Genomic DNA, 14562 nt, shown 5'->3' with positions numbered 1-14562 from the left:
GTACGAGGGCTGTTCTGCATGTAAGGTCCGTTCGGTCGCGAAATGAAAACCACAATGAAAATAAAAAAAATTTATTCGCAACAGTTAGCCACACCTTCCAGCTGCCTCTCTAAATAGTCGCTGCTCCGACTGTGCGTTGTACAGACTTTCCAGTACCCTCGTCACAGAAAGGAGCCGCCTGTGCTTTCCGCCAGTTCTCTACGCCGGTCTGTCTTTCGTTGTTTGTGCCAAAATGTTGTCTTTGTAGCTCCGGTTCATGTGAGCACAGATGAACAACCGAGGGAGCTAATAAAGGGCTGTTTTGTAGGTGATCAAACACTTCCCATCGAAAACACTGCAGGACCATCTTCATTGCTCCTGCAGAATGCCACTGAAAATTCTCTTGAAGAAAGAAACGGATGACATTTATGTTATGTGGGCTGCATAGCTTCAGGCGAAATCTCTCACCAGATCCACATACTTGGTGGGAGACACTGTTGTTTTAGGCATTTCCACGTGATACTTTGCACTCTGTACTGAAAAGAGTGACGTGGACGTGAAGCGATCAATAGGTACACTAAAGACACTGCCCAACACATCGTGCAAAGTTCCAACGGATGTTCACAGTGGTTTTCAATTCTCTTCTAATCGGACCTTACTTTCCGAGTACACCTCTTAAAAACTGAACTACACCCTTGCCGTTTAGCTCAGTATTGACGATATGTTCAACGTTGTGACTACCGAGTGAAACCACTAGCATATTTATGAAATCATAGTTGGGAAATCCCGTGTCAGTAGTAGCAACGAAGAGTCAGTGGTGGCAATGAAGAGTCAAAAGTCTTCAGCTTCACACATGCAACACACGTTTGGACAAAAGTGCTGAAATTAGATTAATTACAGAATATTCATACGGATGTAGTAGCCAGTCTTCGCCCACCCTGTTCCTGAATAGTACGCAGCAACACGAAGCAGTATGGTTAAGAGAAAAATTACTTTCACGGTACGGTAGTGAGTGGAGAATATTCCGTCGCAGCCGGGAGCGTCACCCCACTCCAGAATCCAAGCACTTAACTCGCTGGGCGACCCCAGAGTGTCCCCTGGGTAAACATTTGCGACGGAGGTAAGACCAAGCGACGCAGCTGCTGCTCCTGGTGTTTAGCCAATGGGTGTTGTCACAACATCTAACACCGCTTTCCCATTAGACGGATATTCCTTTTAAATGGTAATTTACTGCTGCAGGTGCCTGCCCTCTTGCATTCTGATCACTTTTCGATTTTTGTTTTTCAATTGCAGCTGTGTCAAGCCAATCTGTATGGCTAAAGAAATCATCTGGTTACCTCTCGTACAGACAACAGCATCGTCCGCGAACAGCCTCATAGACATCCCGACGTTAGACAGTAGATAATTTACTTGAATCGTTGAGTTGTAACGGTCATATAACACTCCCGCAGGGTACCCCCGAAATTAATTTTACATCTGTCGATTTTGTTCCGTTGACAATGATATGTTGAGAAATAGCTGTTAGAAAGCCCCGAATTCAGTCACAAATCTGGTCCAAAACTGGGGTAGTTCGTATTTCGTTCATTAATTGACGACGCGAAATTATATCAAATGCGATCTCTCAGCTTTCCTCGGAGTGACTGATGACTAACATATTTCCTTTAATATGGGAAAGGGGGGTAAGACAGGATAGGTAATGCGCCAAGGCCCTTTCGAGCTATACTATTTAACCTAGAAATTGCCAGAGTTAGTAAAAACAATAATTCTTTGATAGGGTAGGATACATTAGTCCCAGGAAACCATAGCTTCAGAACTCTTTTAATGAAAGGTTCTCTTATAGAAAAAGTCAAATCACCCAGTCTTACCCCGCTAGTGAGATAAAAGTGGGTACAAATAATAATTTTAAGGGAATACAGAAAAACAAAATTGTCAGTGGAAAAACACCAGAACTCTGTTTTGAAATATGATTTCGCCAACAATATAGTTCGCACCATAACAATTCCCATCATCTGCTCACTGTAGCTTTCGTGGGCCCAGCAAAAACATTTTCCGCATTAAATCCAACCGTCTCCTTTTGAGTTTGAAAATATGTCGTCACAGTACAAGCAGTTGATATCTCAATTGTTCTTATCGCCCTCATCCACAGAATCGTTGTCAAAAGACTGACCCGGTACGGCCTGGTCTTGGCCCCACTCAATACACCCAGTCTTAGCTGGAGTGCACAGGTTACAAAAATGAAACAAAACCATGCCAAGTGTAACGACTTGAAATAATCACAGTTTAAAAATAAAAAAAACATTACTCAATTTATACCACAAAACAAAGTCTTGCCTTCACAGACATGGTGAACTGAACAGAAACAACACGCCAACGTGGTCACTCTTCCTTTTTGACTAGTGGAGTGTGATGCTGTGTCTCTCCCCCAGAGGGCATAAATAATGACCTCAGAAACACAGTGCCCAGTTTCACCCAACCAATCAGTCTAACCACACACTTTCCACTATTGCTGTTGGGGGGGGGGGGCGGGGGGGAGTTCCACTGGGGGCCGAAGCGCAAAATAACCTTGGGTTCGGTGTGGGGCGGTGGTGGGGTGAGTGGACTGCTGTAGCCTGTTGTGGGGTTGTGTAGTACTGAGGGCTACGTCGTTTCTAGGTCCACAGTTCCATACAATACAGTACAAACTACCGTCAATCCGCGCATGCGCATAGCCAGCGATAACTCGCGCATCCGCAGAAGGGTGTAGCACAGTGCTTTCTGCTTGTTGTTTGCTTATTGTTAGGCGGCTAGTGGCTAATTTCAGATTTTAGTGTTGGGGACTGCCCGTATTTTTTTTTTCAGTAAATACGTTTCATAAATCCAGATTTTTTTTTTTTTTTGCAGCAGTCTCTTTTATACTAGCTGCTTGTGAAAGCATTTTTTCTACTGATTGCTTCATATTCTAGAAATGAAATGGAACAAAGAGGCGTTAAGCGTCTTAATTCAGGCATACAGCGAGGAAAGGTATATGTATGACCAGCACGACCCGCTGTATCATAATAAGGTACGTCGGCAATCGTTTATTTCTGAGTAATGTACATATAACATTACGCGGTGATTTTCGATTTGTATCGTAATGTCTTAGACTTACGGAAGTATGTGTTTGATTTGACTGGATCTCTTGCTTTATTTCAGCATAGCAGAAAAGAGAAATTGGCAGTGATAGGCGAGAAATTCCGTGCAATTTACCCAGTGCGACAGATGAGGACTGCAAAACTCTGAGTAGCACATGTATATTTCAAACAGGGAAAAATAACACAGAAGCACCTTTAAGTATTGCTCCTTTAAAGTGTTGAAAATTGCTGTGCCCACACCCACAGCAACTTTTGAAATGATGGGCTGTGCTATTCTGTGGCTAAACGTCAGACTCTTATTAAGATATCCCAGTCGCCAGGAAATGTAATGTTACAACCAGCCTGCAACATAACAGGCCATGTACCGGTATTTTATCAGTTATCTTGGCTGGTATGGTCACAAAACGTATAAAGATATTATTTAATTCTTACTTTCGAGAAGGTGGGAAGCCTCCCTCACGACTGTGTCACACTTGCTAATTCCATCTTCCATCATAGACTACAGCTTCTCGAAACAGGCCTTGTCCATCCTTACGAAGCTCCGAAATCCATGCGGATCTTCGAGCCTCACCTCTTTCATAAGCATCGAATATAATCCCCTGCTTCTTTTGAGCCAGGGTCGAACTCAACAACGTCTGTTTATTTGTTTTCATTGTCGTTCTGCCCTAATCCGAAGATTTTCTGTCACTGCCACGGCAATAGTTTCAAAAACAGGTGGGTCCTCCATGTGCAGAATGCTGTATAAATACTTGTGCCTGTGTAACCAAGAGTCGTAATACAAAACCAACTGTTGAATCTGTAATTCCGAACAGTAGTAACCTATATAAGAGAATAACAACTACGTAATGCCGGACGGTGTGGCCGAGCGGGTCTAGGCGCTTCAGTCTGGAACCGTGCGACCGCTACGGTCGCAGGTTCGAATCCTGCCTCGGGCATGGATGTGTGTGATGTCCTTCGGTTAGTTAGGTTTAAGTAGTTCTAAGTTCTAGGGACTGACGACCTCAGATGTTAAGTAAAATATTGCTCAGAGCCATTTCAACCATTTTTGAATTACGTAATAAATAATTATAAAAAACAAATTTCTTATTAAATAGGAACCTTGAGTCACATAAGCCAACGGCCTTGCCGCAGTGGTAACACCGGTACCTGTCAGATCACCGAAGTTAAGCGCTGTCGGGCTGGGCTAGCACTTGGATGGGTGACCATCCGGTCTGCCGAGCGCTGTTGGCAAGCGGGATGCACACAGCCCTTGTGAGGCAAACTGAGGAGCTACTTGATTGAGAAGTAGCGGCTCCGGTCTCGGAAACTGACATACGGCCGGGAGAGCGGTGTGCTGACAACATCCCCCTCCATATCCGCATCCAGTGACGCCTGTCGGCTCAGGATGACACGGCGGCCGGTTGGTACCGTTGGGCCTTCATGACCTGTTCGGGAGGAGTTTAGTAGTTTAGTTTTTGAGTCATATAAATAATTTGAACGAATGACATTCCAATATGCCACACGGTCCCACTTGTGTTTCGTGCGGTAGATCGAACGACTTTACAAGAGATCAGACAGCTCTGTTTGCGTTTCGCGCGTTATCACTGTCTACTGCGCATGTGCACCAAGTGAATCCCTCGTGGATGGTGTAATAGGTCTAAGTGGCCAGCCTGTAGTTAAAGACGTGCACGCTTGCGGCGCTGGTGCATAGGTGTTCGGTTTAGGAGCATCGTGTAATAGGGACTTCAGCTGGACTGCTGTTAGATCTTACGAAGTCATGAGTGATTCTTTCCGCATATTCTGTGCAATTTTTTCCAGCCACCCTTCGCAATTCTGAACGGTCACTGCACATCAGCTCATGAGGTCTTCTTGGTCTTGGATTACCTGTGGTTGTTCCTTCGAGGCCTCGTGATGACTGGGTGTTGTGTGCTGTCCTTAGGTTACTTAGGTTTAAGTAGTTCTAAGTTCTAGGGGACTGATGACCATAGATGTTAAGTCCCATAGTGCTCAGAGCCAGCCGTTCCTTCGAGTATAGCCGGCCGAAGTGGCCGAGCGGTTCTACGAGCTTCAGTCTGGAACCGCGCGACCGCTACGGTCGCAGTTTCGAATCCTGCCTCGGGTATGGATGTGTGTGATGTCCTTAGGTTAGTTAGGTTTAAGTAGTTCTAAGTTCTAGGGGACTGATGACCTCAGAAGTTAAGTCCCATAGTGCTCAGAGCCATTTGAACCATTTCTTGGACCTTCGAGTTTCCACTTCATAGTCACATCACCAAAAGTCGACTGGGGCATATTTAGAATGTTTTAAATGTCCCTGATGGATTTGTTACTCAGGTGACATGCTGTGACTAATCAAAGCTGGAAGTTACTGAGTTCTTCTGTCCGCTCCGTTCTGCCGTTACTGCTTGTGTACTGACAATGCAATACACCCCGCCTCTTTTTATGCTGGCAAAGTCCACATTACATAGTGGTGCCGTATGCATCAGTAGTGTTGATGCAAATATAGAAACCAGGCTACCGATACTTCCGGATCCTTGCAACAAATGTCTGATAATGCGTGGTTGTCGGACTTGCAGTTACGTGTGTAGCCGGCAGTAGAGACGTGGCGAGGTGTATGGCCGCTACTGGGTCTGTGGCACAGTGGCTGAGGCGAGAGTAGCGGTCCTGTCGCCCCGTGCGGCCGCTGGAGCGAGACTTGTTATTACCGACGTCTCTAACTGTCGCCGAGCCGTTACAACTCGCCCGCGGCGCACGCGCGGCGCCTGGACCAACCATCCACTTGTGCTTAGTGTCGGCGGAGCAGAGGTAGAATCGTCTAACAGATCTCGAGCCGCTAGTTTGTAAGTAGGCTGTTTACGTTTTAATGTTGTTAACACCACGTATCGCTCTGTATGAAAATCACTGACTGTGGCTGGTTGGACTCATTGTTGGAATATTCGCCAGTGTAGTGTTGGGAAGTTGGATGTGAACAGCGCGTAGCGTTGGACAGTTGGAGGTGAGCCGCCAGCAGTGGTGGATGTGGGGAGAGAGATGCCGGAGTTTTGAGAGGTTGCTCTAAGCGGACGATCTGGACGTGTGTCCGCCAGAAAAAGGAAATTTGTAAAGATGGATGTCATGAATTGATATATATATATATATATATATATATATATATATATATATATATATATATATATATATATATGATGACTTTTGAACATTATTAAGGTAAATACATTCATTGTTCTCTATCAAAATTTTTTATTTTCTCACTATGCCTATCAGTTGTTAGTGCCTTCAGTAGTTAGAATCTTTTATTTAGCTGGCACTTTTGGTGCTCGCTATTTTGCAGTAGTTCGAGTAAAGAAGATTTTTGTGAGGTAAGTGATTCATGAAAGGTATAGGTTATTGTTAGTCAGGGCCATTCTTTTGTGGGGATTATTGGCAGTCAGATTGTGTTGCGTTAAAAATATTGTGTGTCAGTTTAGTGATGATCAGAATAAGTAAAGAGAGAAATTTCTGAGTACGTTCAGTTTTGCTCAGCTGTTTGAAAATCAAATAACGTAAGAGGTTTTCCAGCCTGTCATTTTTAAATTCCTCTAAGGGGACGTTCAAGTTGTACGACTTCTTCATCAACACGTGCATGACTACTCTGGAATTCACACGTAGTGTTCGTAGAACTCACCTTCAGACCATTTCTCTACCGTCCCACTGCCGTACACGGCGCGAGAAAAACGGACGCTTAAACCTTTCCGCACCTCCCTATGTACGTGGGCGTCAACAAAATACTTTCGCTTTCTGTGAAGAAACTTCGTGATTGAAATGTCGTGAAAAGATTTCACCGCCACGAAAAACGCCTTTGTTTCAAAAATTACCACCCGAACTCGCGTATCATATCCGCGACATTCATTCTCCTATTCCATAATAGTAATGGAAATGTATCAGAACCAGATGATATACGAATAAGATTCTACAAACATTATGCGAAAGGACTTGGTTCCGCCGACTTCTATGTCCGAGCGGTTCTAGGCGCTTCACTCTGGAACCGCGCGACCGCTACGGTCACAGGTTCGAATCCTCCCTCGGTCATGGATGTGTGTGATGTCCTTAGGTTAGTTAGGTTTAAGTAGTTCTAGGAGACATGACCTAAGATTTTAAGGTCCACAGTGCTCAGAACCATTTGTATTTGGTCCCCTTCTAGCAGCAATTTTTCGTACATCGCTGAAGGAACGAAGAGTAGGACTACCTAGCGACTGGAAAAGCGCAGATTATTCCAGTTTCGTCGCAAGAAAGATGCACATAATTATAGGCCTATATCATTGTTTTATGCTCAAGAATAATGACTTTTTTGGGCAACGAAATTCTCCTCCATAGAAATCAACAAGGATTCGTCAAACAGACATCCTGTGAAACTCAGCTCGCTCTGTTCCTCCCAGAGATCCATAACGCTGTAGACAAAAGCCCCAGTTTATGCCGCGATCCTTGATTCAGGAAAGCACTGACAGCGTCCCGCACTGCTCTTTAGTGAAACAATACGAGATTACCTAGTATGAGACCAGACTTGAGACTGGATTCAACGCTTCCTTACAGGTAGAACAAAAGCAACAAAAGCGACGGATGTAAAGGTAATTTTCGGAGTACCCAAAGGAAGTGTGGTCCGACCGTTCCTGTTTGCTATGTATTAAGTGGTCCTGTAGAAAGCGTTGGAAGCTTTCTAAGACTATTCGCGAATGATGCGGTTGTCTGTAAGAAACTGGCAACGCCAGAGGACAGTATCGATTTGGAGAATGACCTGCAGAATATTGATGATTGGTGCAGGCTCTGGTAGTTGAACCTGAACAGAAATAAATACCACATGTTGCCCACACATAGGAAAATAATCCACTAAAATTACAATATTTATGACAAATTGTGGGAACAGTATCTACCGTAAAATATGTGGAAGTAACTTACCCAGAGCTAACTTAAGTGGGATGACCACATAAAACAAATAGTACTGAAACCAGTTGCCAGAGATATTCATAGGAAGATTGGTAACGAAATGTAACTCACCCACAAAGGTAGTGGCTTATTAGGCGCTTGTCTGACCGATTCTTGAGTATTTTTCGTCAATCTGGGGTCTTAAACAGGTACGGCTGGTGCACTGTCATGCTGATACAGGGTGTTCAAAAAGTGCCGTATGGTTGTCAGCCGCGCGTGCCGTATGATCGTTTGCCTGCCAGTGTTACTTCCCTCCAAGTGGACTCTCCCAACATTCCACTGTTTCGTTTATCTCAGCCAGTGTTAGTAGTATCGTTGGTGTGTGTCGTTACGTATTGACGTGAACGTTCAATTTTAGTTCCCTTGTTCGTTTGTTTCGTTTTTGTCACTGTTAAAATGCCAACCATTGAAGAACGTGTGTTTATAGTCGAACAAGTGTTCAAAGCCGGCGGTAAATACACAGTCTCAGTTCGTCAAACATTTATTTCAGTTTTCCCGGAGACAGACTCCCACATAGCGATACTGTGCGAGATTTTATTAACAAATTTCGAAGTACGGGTTCAGTGACAGATGCACCGAGAAGTGGTCGTCCTAGCGTTTTGTCTGAGGATAAACTACTCGATATTTTCGATAAAATGTCCACGAGTTCGAACAAGTCAGTAAGAAAACTCGCCCAGGAAATCGATGTTAGTGTCGGAACGGCCCACACAGCTGTAAGTAAAAAATTAGAACTTTTCCCATACAAAGAATCAGTCGTGCAAGAACTGAAAAATACTGATCATGGCAAGAGACTATATTTTTGTCAATGGTTCAAAAATTTCGTTAACAAAACGGGATGTTCTTAACGAAACGTTTTTCACTGATGAGGCGTGGTTTCATTATCCGGGTTCATGAACTCGCAAAATTCTCTTATGTGGAGTATTGCAAATCCATTATGTATTCATGAGGAACCACTTCATTCTGTGAAAACAGAAGTTTGGATTGCAATTTCTAGACGTCGGATTGTGGGTCCCATATTTTTTCCACGAAACAATAAACACACAACGATACTCCAGTGATATTCTGTACCCATTCATAGGAGAACTTGCGTTAAGTGAAATACTGAACGATTATTTTCAACAAGATGGTGCAACCGCGCATACAGCTCGGGTTCCAATGTCACTGCTTGCTGATGTTGTTGGTAATCGCATAATTTCACAGGGCCTCCACGATCGCCTGACCTAACACCACCTGACCTTTTCTTCTGAGGTGCAGCGAAAGCAGCTGTCTATAAAAACCGTCCAAAATCCATCGATGAATTGAAAATTGCAATATCCACTTTCATTGCTTCTGTTACAGAAGAAATGTTACAGCTTGTGTTTGGAAACATGATTAGACGAATTGAATTGTGTATTCAACAACAGGGGGGACACTTTCAACATTTAATGTGAAAATTTGTAAGTAAAAGAGGATATTGAATAAATTAATAACTTGTATTTCACTGAGTTTCATTTCCGTATATTCACTGCGGCATACGGCACGCGCGGCTAACAATCATACGGCAATCCGGAGAGACTTTTTGAACACCCCGTTGAATCACTGTTTCCCAGCTATTCCTCTGCTGTTTGCACTACACATTGCTATAAAATGTGTTCGTATCCTTCCACGTTTAGCGTCTTCTTAAGCGCAATAAGGAGACCACGAAAAACACCTCCGTATCGTTTCACCACCACCTCCTCCGTGCTTCAGTGTTGGCACTACGCATAATGGCAGGTAATGTTCTCCAGGCACTCACTAAACCCGAAACCTTCCATCGGATTGCCACTGGGTACAGCGTTACTCATTATTGCAAATCAGTCGTATTCAGCCATCCACTGTCCAGTGATGTCGCTCTTTACACCATCTGAAGCGTCGCTTAGCGCTGACTACAGAAATGAGTGACATATGAAGAGCTTCTCGTCCATTGTACCCAGCTTTTTACTACACTACACAGTCATCTTTCTAGCTGGGCTGCTGGTAGCACTTTGGAACTCACGAGTGATTCCTCCCGATAATTTCATGTCATCTGGTGTTGATCCTTGGCGTTTCCACTCCGCATTCACATCACCAACTGTCGACTTGGGCAGCTGTAGAAACGTTGAAATTTCCTCAATTGTTTTGCTACTCAGGTGACATCCAGAGACTAGTCCGCGTTGCAAGTCATTCAGCTGTCTGCGGCGACCGAGTCTGCTGGTGTTACTTCTCCACCGACCACAAAATACTCTCCTCATGATTTTTATTCTGGCACGTCCGCCTCTGGTGACATCTAGTGCTCGATTCCGCATTACACAGATTGTCCACATACTTTCGATAAGATAGTGCATATCGAGGCAATTAGGTCGGTATTACACTATGATATTTCTTTCTCAGATATTCGTTAAATACATTTGACAAAGATCTTTGACATGGCGCTAAAAAGGGGTATTACACTGTCATCATATTTTTCGTCAAAGTTCAAGATGTCTGACAACAACAACTTGTTATTAACCGCAGCAGTTGCATGTACCACAATTGCACTTTGTGCACATGCAGAAGAGAAGCGGGGGCAAAAAAAGGAAACATACCTGGGTGAAGCCTTGGGTTTTACGACGACACGATAAGAGCATTCAACAAAACTTGTCACGTGAGCTTATAGTGTAGGACGTCAAGTCGTACCTGGGTGAAGCCTTGGGTTTTACGACGACACGATAAGAGCATTCAACAAAACTTGTCACGTGAGCTTATAGTGTAGGACGTCAAGTCGTACATCAATTACTTAAGAATGGGTGAGCATACATTTCAGTATGTGCTCAGTAAAGTGTATCCTCATATCACAAAGCACAATACTCACTTATATCTGCAGAAGACAGCCTCACTGCAACACTCCGATTCCTTTCTACAGGAGAGAGTTAGGTTAGGTTAAGTCAGGTCAGGTCAGGTCTCCAAACTTCTTAATCTATTTTTGTATTCAGGGTGCCTCACGTTGTAAAGCGCCTCATCAGCTTCATACATCTCTATTAATTATGTAGTTGTCGGTACACACCAATTGTATTTACCGGCAATGTTTATAAACACACTACAGATGACAGAACGCTCCACGTGGTAACATGTCACATTGCAGTGAACAGAAGACAACCGACTTCTTTGATCAAATTTATTTGACGACAAACGAGATTTGACAAAGTTCCCTATTACACCATCAAATTTCTTTGACAAAGATATTTGACAAAGAAATTTGATAGTGTAATACCAGCCTTAGCAATGGAGTACCAACTCGGATACGCAAGTATTGAAGTATTCTGTCACATTGTTGGTGGAACCTTCCCAACATTGGTCTGAAATGATTTAAAAAACCAATGGGAATTTTACACCACGATGTTCGAACACGTATTTAAATCTCGATACAAAACCGGTGTGTTTTAATCAGTGTGCTGTCTGAATCGTTCCTGACAAACAGTTCAGGCTTCTCCAGTGTGTGTGCCTCGCAACAAGTCTCTTAGCATTCTGGTACGTCAGAGCCGTTTTCACAGTCCGCACGTCGCTGGACCCACATGCACGTGTCGGTCTCGACTTCAGATGCGCCGCCGTACCGGGCGCCGCGTTCTCTTTGTAAACGTCTGTCCGCGTACTCGGGTCACGCATCTGGACTGTCGACTGCATACTGTTTGCTAGCGGCTAGCTTTCACTATTACTCACTCACTACCTTGTCTTTGATGATCGTCCGCCTCATCAACCACACTTCACCAGTGCTGTAAAAACGAACTTATTGTACAAATTTAGCATTTTTTGTAGGCGATTGCTAAGAGCTATTACGTATGAGGGTGAGTCAAATGAAAACCTTGAATTTTTTAAACATTATTTATTGTGCAGAAGTGGTATAAAGCTGTATCACTTTTCAACATAATCTCCCCCACGCTCAATGCAAGTCCTCCAGCTCTTACAAAGTGTATAAATTCCTTTATAAAAAAATTCTTTTGGTAGTCCGCGCAACCACTCGTGCACCGCGTGGCGTACCTCTTGATCAGTACGGAACTTCTTTCCTCCCATTTCGTCTGTGAGTGGTCCAAATATATGGAAATCACTTGGGGCAAGGTCTGGTGAGTATGGTGGATGAGGAAGACACTCAAAATGCAGGTCTGTGATTGTTGCAACTGTTGTACGGGCAGTGTGGGGCCTTGCATTGCCATGTTGCAAAAGGACGCCTGCTGACAGCAATCCACATCGCTTTGATCTGATTGCCGGCCGCAGATGATTTTTTAGGAGATCTGTGTACAATGCTTTGGTGACAGTGGTCCCTCTAGGCACGTAATGCTCCAAAATGACGCATTTTTCGTCCCAAAAGAGAGTCAGCATAACCTTCCCTGCTGATGGTTCTGTTCGAAACTTTTTTGGTTTTGGTGATAAGGGATGGCGCCATTCCTTGCTCGCTCTCTTCGTTTCCGATTGGTGGAAGTGGACCCAGGTTTCGTCTCCAGTAACGATTCTTGCAAGGAAGCCATCACCTTCTCGTTCAAAGCGCCGAAGAAGTTCTTCACAAGCATCAACACGTCGTTCTCTCATTTCAGGAGTCAGCTGCCGTGGCACCCATCTTGTAGACACTTTGTGAAACTGGAGCACATCATGCACAATGTGGTGTGCTGACCCATGACTAATCTGTAAACATGCTGCAATGTCACTCAGTCTCACTCGGCGGTTTTCCTTCACTATGGCTTCAACTGGTGCAATGTTCTGTGGAGTCATAACGCGTTGTGCCCGACCTGGACGAGGAGCATCTTCCACTGAAGTCACACCATTTTCGAACTTCCTACTCCATTCGTAGACTTGCTGCTGTGACAAACATGCATCACTGTACTGAACCTTCATTCGCCGATGAATTTCAATAGGTTTCACACCTTCACTACACAAAAACTGAATAACAGAACGCTGTTCTTCCATGGTGCAAGTCGCAATTGGGGTGGCCATCTTTATACTGATATTGCGACGGTATGTGTGCATCTGCACTATGCTGCCACCTACAGTCCATTCTGCACGCTGTTTATAGCACGCTTACCAACTTGCAGGATAACGGCGCGAAATTTCGAATTGTTGTTACAAATTTAAGGTTTTCTTTTGACTTACCCTCGTATATTAAGACACACAGCTGTCTAAATGGTGTTAAAAAATCTACTTATACAAAATTTAGCGCAGATACGAGAGACATTTAATAGGTATTGCAACACATTTTTTTCCCCACTCTTTTGGCTACAAAATCCTGTTTTGCGTCTCTGTTCAGAGCGACGGCTTTACACCATCGTACTGGGAGGGCCTGTATGCCCGCAAGGTACCACTCTATTGGTCGACGTCGGAGCCAGTGTCCTGCTGCATGAACATCCTCCCCATCATCCACGTTCTGCTTCCCGCGGAGTGCATCCTTCATTGGGCCAACAAAATGGAAGTCGAAAGGTGCGAGATCTGCGCTGTTGGGTGGATGAGGAAAAACAGTCCAATGAAGTATTACGAGTATGAGCTCCTCTCGGGTGCGCAGACTTGTATGCGGTCTTCCGTTCTCATGGATATAAGTTCGTATGCGTCTTTGTGGCGACGAACAGGCTGAAGTCGTTTCTTCAGTTTCCTAAGTGTAGCACGATACACTCCAGTGTTGATCATTGCACTGTGAGGAAGGATATCAAACAGCATAACCCCTTCAGAGTCCCAGAAGACCGTCGCCCTGACTTTACCGGCTCAGTGTGAGGCTCTGATTTTTTTTTTTTTTTTTTTTTTTTTTTTTTTTTTTTTTTGAGGAGGAGGAGAGGTGATATGGCGCCACTCCATGAACTGCTGTTTGTTAAAGGTTCGAAGTGATGAACCCTTATTTCATCGCCTGTGACAATGTTCGAAAAACAATTGTTACGATCAGCCTCGTAACGCGCAAGCAATTCCGCACAGATGGTCCTTCGCTGTTGTTTATGGTCTTCTTCTTGGCCACTAGGAACCTCTGAGTACCTCAACTGGTTGACGAGTGTGTCAGCACTAGCAACAGAGACGTCCAGTTGTGCAGCGAGGTGTTTTGCTTTGATCCGTCCATCACCTCGAATGAGAGTTTTTGTATGTCCATACTTGACGTTGGAAGTCTGGGGACTTGGGCCGTTTACTTAAGTAAGAAAGTGAAACATCCATAACAGTCCTTATGATGTCGTTTATTGTATGGCTACTAGTTCGTTGGACAGAGAACATTGTGGTTACAGGTAATCTGCGAAAACCTGTAGTAGATGTTGGCCACTGATTCATCGTGTATGCGGACGGTGTTAACCCTCTTGGCATCAACTAAGGCCTGAAGATGGTGCACTGAAGCACCGAAACCGGTAGCCATCCAATAAATTACATCATAAGGACGGTTGTAAATGTCCCGTTTTCTTACGTTGAATGAGAATGTCCGCACGTTCCAACATTTCAGGAGTCACAAGTGTGTCTGGTCGGCCGGCACGCGAGAGATCGGACAGGTTTGAGGGACCTTGTTGCGATGAAGACAGACACTTCGCGCTACGACTGACCGTGCTTTTTC

General features: G+C 44.3%; 1 protein-coding gene and 1 pseudogene across 1 annotated transcript in view; both read left to right on the top strand.

Moving 5' to 3' along the window:
• Positions 1–14562, top strand: part of LOC126235003 (uncharacterized) — a 554297-nt gene that overhangs the window by 256666 nt on the left and 283069 nt on the right. The window lies entirely within an intron of this gene.
• LOC126238574 (5S ribosomal RNA) lies at positions 4202–4319 on the top strand (annotated as a pseudogene).

Source organism: Schistocerca nitens, chromosome 2 (genome assembly GCF_023898315.1).
Source record: "Schistocerca nitens isolate TAMUIC-IGC-003100 chromosome 2, iqSchNite1.1, whole genome shotgun sequence".
Lineage (NCBI taxonomy): Eukaryota > Metazoa > Arthropoda > Insecta > Orthoptera > Acrididae > Schistocerca > Schistocerca nitens.
Note: the sequence above shows the minus strand (reverse complement) of the source record. Positions and strands in the feature narration are given on the sequence as shown.